Here is a 9,138-nt window from a genome sequence, read left to right as displayed (position 1 = left end):
AAGGAAAGATTCCTGGTGCAATTTTAGGCTGAAACTCTAAACTAGCCATCAAGACAAGCATGCTGTGTGGTCATATTGAAGTCATTAGTGTGACTAAAAACAGGTGGTTGTTGTATTACAGTCATTCTGAATAGACCACTAAATATCACAATTAGACATCCACAGAGATGGATAATAAGCTGCATGTGATATCCTGTAGTTTTCCTGTAGGCACAGTTGCTACAAAGGAAAATACACTAATTTGGGTCAAGAAAATTTGGAAAAGCACCAGATAAGTATTTGCTCATTTAGGCTCTTGTATAATGAACTTTAAGGATTATATCATGAACATAGCATGTAGTAACAGTAGGGCTAGGCCGGCTAGGCAGCGTCCCGCCGTCAACAACGTCCGGTGAAGTTGGAGGGCGTGCAATTCAAATTAATAATCATAAAAATTATGGATATTAAACATTTAGGTACATACAAGTGTCTTCAAGTGTCTTGTTCATCTAACTGCATTGTCTGATTTACAATAGGCTTTACAGAGAAAGCATGCCATGCGATTGTTTGAGGACGGCGCCCCACATCAAAATATTTTTTAATCAGCACAGGCTTCATAAAATCACAAATAGCAATTAAATATTCACTTACTTTTGAAAATCTTTCTCTGATATGCACTTCAAAGAGTCCCAGCTACAACATGCATGGCCGTTTTGTTAGATAAAATCCTTCTTTGTAACCCAAAAAGTCAGTTTAATTGGCGCCATCGATTTGTGTAATCCACTCGTTCAACATGCAGAGAAAGGAATCCAAAACTTTGTTAAAACAAGTCAAAATACGTTTCCATTTAATCCTCAGGTACCCCAAAATGTAATTAAACCTATAATATTTCATAGGGAAAGAAGTATGTTCAATAGAAAAGCTAAATTAGCAGGTGCACGTCCCCTTCGCTGAGCGCTGATTTCGAACTCTGACTCCCAGTACCAAAACTCAGAATTCTTCCTCGTTTTCAAAGATACAAGCCTGAAACCTTTAACAAAGACTGTTGACATCTAGTGGAAGCCATAGAAATTGCAATCTGGGAGCTGGATTTGGATAAGACCCTATTATGTTCCATTGGAAGAGCATGGGCTCTCAAAAAAAAACAACATTCTGGTTGTTTTGTCTTTGGATTTTCTCCTACCATATCTATTGTGTTATAGTCTCATACATTATTTTAACATTTCTACAAACTTCAAAGTGTTTTTCTATCCAATGGTATGCATATGCTGGCTTCTGGGCCTGAGTAACAGGCAGTTTACTTTGGGCACGTCAGTCAGACAGGAAGTGGAGAAAAATAGACCCTAGCCTTTAAACAGCTTATAAGCAGACCTTCAAAAACGCATTTACCATAGTGAATGAAAAATTAACAAAAACAGCACATCAAATACTGACGTGTTGTGTTTGAGATTAAATAACATCAAAAGATCTTAAAATATAGTGCAGAGTTTATTTAGTTTTCCAAAACAAAGTGAAATCATAGACAGGGGTAATGAGAGTTATATGACTATTTTCCAGACAATTTCACATCTAGCATTTAGGGCAGTAGTTTTTTTCTTCACTGAATATCTGTTTACAATGTATTTGCCATTTGACACTTAAAGAAAAGAGGTGTCGTGTGTTAGTTTGTTGGCGATGAATATAGTCTTGTATCTCTCGATGAGGTCAATGTCCCTCTCCAGCTGCTTCATCTCCAGCTCCAGACGCTCCTTGCGGTACTTCTTAGGGGTGGTGTCCGTGACAACAGAGAGTCCCTGGTACTGATGGTGCAGCTCCCCCCAGTTCATCTTCAAGCCCTGGACAGATGATGATCCATCAATCACACAGGCTAAGAGATGATCTTTCCATTATTGTTCAGGAACAATTAATTATCAATGAGCTGTGTATGTCAGCGTAATATTTATTCTCTGTAATACTAATTACCCCACCAAGATCAGCTTAAAAAAGTATACTTGGCCATAAGAGACTATATATGGGCAAATAAAACTTGTAGAATAAAATGAATGTTTTACATCTTCCTAAGTTAGAGGGTGGTTTTAAGTGTCTATTTTCTAAGGATAAAGCTAAGAACATTAACAACTTCATAGTTAAGAACACCTATAACAATATGGAAGAAAATGAAACGTATTCTACAATAACCAATATCACTTCCTAAAAACACAACCTTATGGAACAATCTAACAATAAATTGGTCCACATGGAAAACTAAAGGCATAAATGACATGGTAATATGAAAATGCATTTATTTCCATGACAGAATTGAAAAGCAATTTTGGACTGACCAATGTAGATTTTTTCAAATACATGCAACTTAATGTTTCATACCAAGAAATTTAATTTTGAAATATTTTGGACAATCTTGAGGGAACCCATATTTGAGTTAGAAAAGGATATTCATATGATAGGTAAGATATATAAATCTTGCAGAGAGCCTATCCAACTGACAATCTCTTTGAAAAAAAGATAAACTACTGGAACCAAGACTTAAATAACTGATAATAGCACATGATGGAGGAAATGTGGCAGAGTCATGTCTTAAGTATAAAACTAACAGTGACTCAATAATACATGCCTTCTCAAAAAGTTATGGGTGGTGTTAGAAAGCTGGCTGTCAGAAGTATTACAAGGTACATTTACTTTTAATCCGTCTGTCTGCATATTTCAAGACATGGCATATGAGGGTGCAGTGAGATACCTTGTATACTTAACTGGAAATCAACCAATCCTCCATCGTTAACACAAATTACTACATGGAACTCCATTCCACATCAAGTAACTGACCAAAGTAGTACAATTAGATTTAAAAAAACAGATTAAAAAACACCTTATGGAACAGTGGGGACTGTGAAGCAACACAAACATTGGCGCACACACACACGATAACATACACACTATACATACAGTGCCTTGCGAAAGTATTCGGCCCCTTTGAACTTTGCGACCTTTTGCCACATTTCAGGCTTCAAAACATAAAGATATAAAACTGTATTTTTTTGTGAAGAATCAACAACAAGTGGGACACAATCATGAAGTGGAACGACATTTATTGGATATTTCAAACTTTTTTAACAAATCAAAAACTGAAAATTGGGCGTGCAAAATTATTCAGCCCCTTTACTTTCAGTGCAGCAAACTCTCTCCAGAAGTTCAGTGAGGATCTCTGAATGATCCAATGTTGACCTAAATGACTAATGATGATAAATACAATCCACCTGTGTGTAATCAAGTCTCCGTATAAATGCACCTGCACTGTGATAGTCTCAGAGGTCCGTTAAAAGCGCAGAGAGCATCATGAAGAACAAGGAACACACCAGGCAGTTCCGAGATACTGTTGTGAAGAAGTTTAAAGCCGGATTTGGATACAAAAAGATTTCCCAAGCTTTAAACATCCCAAGGAGCACTGTGCAAGCGATAATATTGAAATGGAAGGAGTATCAGACCACTGCAAATCTACCAAGACCTGGCCGTCCCTCTAAACTTTCAGCTCATACAAGGAGAAGACTGATCAGAGATGCAGCCAAGAGGCCCATGATCACTCTGGATGAACTGCAGAGATCTACAGCTGAGGTGGGAGACTCTGTCCATAGGACAACAAATCAGTCGTATATTGCACAAATCTGGCCTTTATGGAAGAGTGGCAAGAAGAAAGCCATTTCTTAAAGATATCCATAAAAAGTGTCGTTTAAAGTTTGCCACAAGCCACCTGGGAGACACACCAAACATGTGGAAGAAGGTGCTCTGATCAGATGAAACCAAATTGAACTTTTTGGCAACAATGCAAAACGTTATGTTTGGCGTAATAGCAACACAGCTGAACACACCATCCCCACTGTCAAACATGGTGGTGGCAGCATCATGGTTTGGGCCTGCTTTTCTTCAGCAGGGACAGGGAAGATGGTTAAAATTGATGGGAAGATGGATGGAGCCAAATACAGGACCATTCTGGAAGAAAACCTGATGGAGTCTGCAAAAGACCTGAGACTGGGACGGAGATTTGTCTTCCAACAAGACAATGATCTAAAACATAAAGCAAAATCTACAATGGAATGGTTCAAAAATAAACATATCCAGGTTTTAGAATGGCCAAGTCAAAGTCCAGACCTGAATCCAATTGAGAATCTGTGGAAAGAACTGAAAACTGCTGTTCACAAATGCTCTCCATCCAACCTCACTGAGCTCGAGCTGTTTTGCAAGGAGGAATGGGAAAAATTTCAGTCTCTCGATGTGCAAAACTGATAGAGACATAACCCCAAGCGACTTACAGCTGTAATCGCAGCAAAAGGTGGCGCTACAAAGTATTAACTTAAGGGGGCTGAATAATTTTGCACGCCCAATTTTTCAGTTTTTGATTTGTTAAAAAAGTTTGAAATATCCAATAAATGTCGTTCCACTTCATGATTGTGTCCCACTTGTTGTTGATTCTTCACAAAAAAATACAGTTTTATATCTTTATGTTTGAAGCCTGAAATGTGGCAAAAGTTCGCAAAGTTCAAGGGGGCCGAATACTTTCGCAAGGCACTGTACATATGGATTTATTAGTGTAGATATGTGGTAGTGGTGGAGTAGGGGCCTGAGGGCACACAGTGTGTTGTGAAATCTGTGAATGTATTGTAATGTTTTTAAAATTGTATAGACTGGCTTAATTTTGCTGGACCCCAAGAAGAGTAGCTGCTGTTTTGGCAGCAGCTAATGGGGATCCATAATAAATACAAATTATTTATTATCCAAATGTTGAAAGTGAGTGGGCGATGGAGAGAAACAAAATGGTGCAGTTTGAGGCCATGTGGCGGAGTGATGATGCACTGGAGATGGGGGTGTGAGTAGGTGGGTCTGGGCAGGGGTGATGTTGTGGATGTTTGTATGCTTCTGTATGTTGTCGTTTGTATCTGTATGTTTCGTAATTATTATTTTTTTCATCATAAATAAAATATATATTTGTTTAAATAATCGTAATGCCCATCCGTGTTCCAAAAATTAACAGACACAAATCTTACCCCTCTCACACCCTTCATTCAATTTGAATGTATGCTAGTGCTTTGTAAGCCTATTTATCATTTGATACATTGTTCAAATATTGAATCTTATCTAAATGACTAATCAACTAAAACACATACATGAATGTAATGAAACTTTATGAATAATTCTAGGTCAGATTCTATTGGCTTGGTTCTAAGGACCTAAGTGGTTTACCTGTAGGATGTTGTTTCGCTCATCCTCAGAGAGCTGTTTCATGGTGCCCTGTCTCATGTGTTCCTTGACAAAGCTGTCATACTCATCCTGAGCCCTCCTCACCTCCTCAGTGCGATGCTGCAAGTACTCAGGGGTCTTCCCAAAGTCCTAGAGAGGGGATGGGAAAATAGTTATGTTGGGCTCCTCTTCAGTTCAGTTCAAATAGGTTGAGTGTCTTTGTGCAATAAGCATATAAGTATCTTTCTTGAATAGCAATCAAAATCTTGGACAAATCACTACCTGCTTGACAGACAAAGAAAAAACACTATTTGCATATGTAATAAGTTCACCTTTTTCTTGATGTACTTTGGGAGTAGTCCTGAATTTTCCAGGAGCTGTTTGTCTCCAGTTTTAGTGTCGGCATAGATAGGCTGTGGCTTTTTTGGCACTGCCATGATGTTCTCAAAGGCGTTTGTCTTTACAAAGTCCTTTTTGGTGTGAATGCCCATAGTGGGTTGTCTGCTTTGGCAGGTATTTGTGGTTTTTTGAAAGTCTCATAATCCAAATATGAAAATGGTTGCTCTAAGGGTATAACAACATAGACACAGAGTTAGGAAATGACCTCCAAACAAAGTGATATTGAGATGTAATCTCATCCTATTGCTTACTTTCAGGAAGTTTGGGTTCCTTGGAGTGCTTGAGCAGATATTTCTCTGGAGAGGGCAAGTCTACTTTTACTTGTCCCATAGTCTTGTTGGTAGGCTTATTCAGCATTTTCTCATGCTTAACTTGTGCCCTAAACTTTGACATATACCTTGACAATGGAATAAAAAAGACAAGATTGATAGATTATTACAGGACATGGCATGAGTCAGAAGAATGTGCAGTCTTTTTCACTGTGCAGGTTGTGGCAACAAAGTATCTCTATACATTCCCAATACACAGAAACATAGGCTACATAAATATATGTGGCTAGCTGGTACAGTAAAAATGCCATCGGCTGTGTACGGTGCAAATAAGTTTAGCTAGCTACAATGTAGCCTACATACAGTTACATTGTTAGCTAGCTACGTTTGCTAGCTATAGGCAGTCATACCTTGGTGGTTTCTCTATTTTAACCTCCTCCCTTGGAATAAGGTTGTAAATACTTTCTGTTGGATACATAGTGGTCGACATATTTCTGGAATATGCACTTTTTTTCTGAGAAGCAAATAATAGCTAGCTAGTCACCTCTAGCCGGCTCTACATTCAAATGTCTGGAATGTTTTGTTTGACAAGTTCCCTGGGCAACTGTCGCGGTTTGATTGCGACATCAGCATCAACGTGTTTCAATCTAAGGGAGCGTTTGTAAATTCGCTCTGGCTGTCTACTCCGATGTCAGAGCACTCCCGTCTGAGCGTGGCAGAGCGCAGGATAACTGACCATCAACATGCTTTGAATATGGCCGGTGTCATTAAACGTCGGGGAAAAAAGCGTAATTAAATTGTTGCCAAAGCACAGTTACAGTCACCAATGCTCTGGATAACATGAAAACCCCCTAACCAGCTCTGCTGGGCGAGTAAAATGGTCAGACTGAGTGTTTCTCTCATTTTTTTCTGGAAGTTACTAGCAAGCTAGCTAACTTTAGCCAGTCGTGCTTGACTGCCGTTGTGAGCCTAGAACGCTCGGTTCAACCCTACTCCCCTGCCAGAGCGTCCATTGTGCGCTCTGAACTTAGAGCGAAACGCTCTGAATTTACGAACGCCTAGAGCGCACTCTGAGCGCCCTGCTGCTACATTGTAATGCCCCTGAAATGGCGAATAGAAGACAGTATTACTACCACAGTGTAATATCTTTGTTTCTTTCATCCATATATAGGCCTTGTTACTGATTGATTACTACATTGTATCTTCATTTAATAAGTTTAATAGGATGGTGCATCGAAAATAGAAACAAGTGGCCTGTCTAATCGTAGAGCAATTTGTCTGTTTTGTTTTGCCTTATTTTACATGTAGTACGGTAAGCGCGAAATAAAGTTTGTCCATTTACTTTGCTGTACAATATGTCGATGTTCAACAAGCCAATGTGACTGAATTGATAGATTAACCAAGCAGCTCTTTCGTAGGTCTCAACGTAGACTTTGATCTGAAGCCATTCTTGTGATTATTGTGACTTTGCCATTGTAATTGTTTGTAAGCGTGTGTAGTCTAAAATTAATTTATGATCGTATGCTATCCATTTGTTTTTTTGTATGCTGTTCTTTGTATGCCATTTTAATATTTGAGAATTAAACAATGCTATTAGGCCACTCTTGGCCATGATTACAGACACCTGTGTGTCTTTTAACACTATATAAACGAGTCATCCCGCAGTGTTTGTGATTATACTCTGATGAAGAAAGCTTGGATATTACATTTTTGCATCTGAGCTCCTAGAGTGTGCGGCTCCCCTTTATTTTCAAGTTTTCTACTCCGCTAGCCAGCACCACTCCTAAATAGGTGTGCGTTTCTTTTTCTCCTAGATTGTCTGTTTTTGTTTGCCTTATCTTACATGTAGTACGGTAATCGCGAAATAAAGTTTGTCCATTTACTTTGCTGTAGAGTATGTCGACGTTCACAAGCCAATGTGGCTGAATTTGGTCCATCAGCTCTTTCTCTAGTACAAGAATGGCTAGCTAAAGTACTGTAAAATATTATCCAGGTAGACTATAACATTTAAATAAAATAATTATTGACTGATGCATGATTCGTTCACCCTGTGTTCCGTCGCTAAGCATTTTAACTGATGTCAAAGACATATCTTAACTGTAATGTTTCTGTTTGTGTGTATGTCTTCTTCTGTCCTCTCCAGGCCAGCAGTCTGAGAACTTCCAAGCAAACAGATGCTTGACTATGATGAGGAGACACAACGTGCTCTTTGTGTAAGTTGGAAAGGAGTCTCCACACAAGGAAGGGGCTCCGGATGTTTCTTCGAATCAGAGCATAGCTTCCAAGAGCAGAGTGAGAGGTATCACAATATATATTACAATATGTAGCAATACAATATGTATTAGAAGTTGTTTTGGTCAAATTAAATCAGTGATATTTATGTTAACTAAATGTCTATGTCTGCAGCTAGCAAGCTACTCAGCTCTCCTCAGGCACAGGGCCTAACCTCTGGGGCTATAGGGGAGATGGGAATCATGATCTCAATATATGTAATGATACACACCATAGAAAATTATTAGAATGATTTTGATGTAGATTGATGTTGATGACATCGCCTATGGTGTGGAATTAGGAACTACAGTTTTCCTGGTCAAGAAGAAAATCAAGGCCCTATAATCAATTATTACATCACTAACAGATTAATTTGATAGTAAATGATGTCAAATGTTAAGGAATTCAGTGCTTGAAATCATGGTAGCATTCATATTCTCCCAGTGTGTTGATGGACATTTGATAACGATTAAAAGACACACTTTTACCCCAGTCAATTTCAAGTAGTTTATTTACCATTCTGAGGTGTTTAGAAATATGTACATTAGAATGATTGTTTTTTTGCTCTCACATATAGTACAGTCGTGGCCAAAAGTTTTGAGAATGACACAAAAATGAATTTCCACAAAGTTTGCTACTTCAGTGTCTTTAGATATTTTTGTCAGATGTTACTATGGAATACTGAAGTATAATTACAAGCATTTCATACGTGTCAAAGGCTTTTATTGACAATTACATGAAGTCGATGCAAAGAGTCAATATTTGCAGTGTTGACTCTTCTTTTTTCAAGACCTCTACAATCCGCCCTGGCATGCTGTCAATTAACTTCTGGGCCACATCCTGACTGATGGCAGCCCATTCTTGCATAATCAATGCTTGGAGTTTGTCAGAATTTGTCGGGTTTTTTGTCCACCCGCCTCTTGAGGATTGACCACAAGTTCTCAATGGGATTAAGGTTTGGGGAGTTTCCTAGCCATGGACCCAAAATATCGAT

General features: G+C 38.6%; 1 pseudogene; it reads right to left on the bottom strand.

Annotated features, from left to right (window-relative positions):
• Window positions 1–1,616: 1,616 nt before the first annotated feature.
• LOC118961332 lies at window positions 1,617–6,635 on the bottom strand (annotated as a pseudogene).
• Between the last annotated feature and the right edge of the window lie 2,503 nt (window positions 6,636–9,138).

Source organism: Oncorhynchus mykiss, unplaced genomic scaffold (assembly GCF_013265735.2).
Source record: "Oncorhynchus mykiss isolate Arlee unplaced genomic scaffold, USDA_OmykA_1.1 un_scaffold_674, whole genome shotgun sequence".
Taxonomy (NCBI): domain Eukaryota; kingdom Metazoa; phylum Chordata; class Actinopteri; order Salmoniformes; family Salmonidae; genus Oncorhynchus; species Oncorhynchus mykiss.
This window is presented reverse-complemented; position numbering and strand designations above follow the sequence as displayed.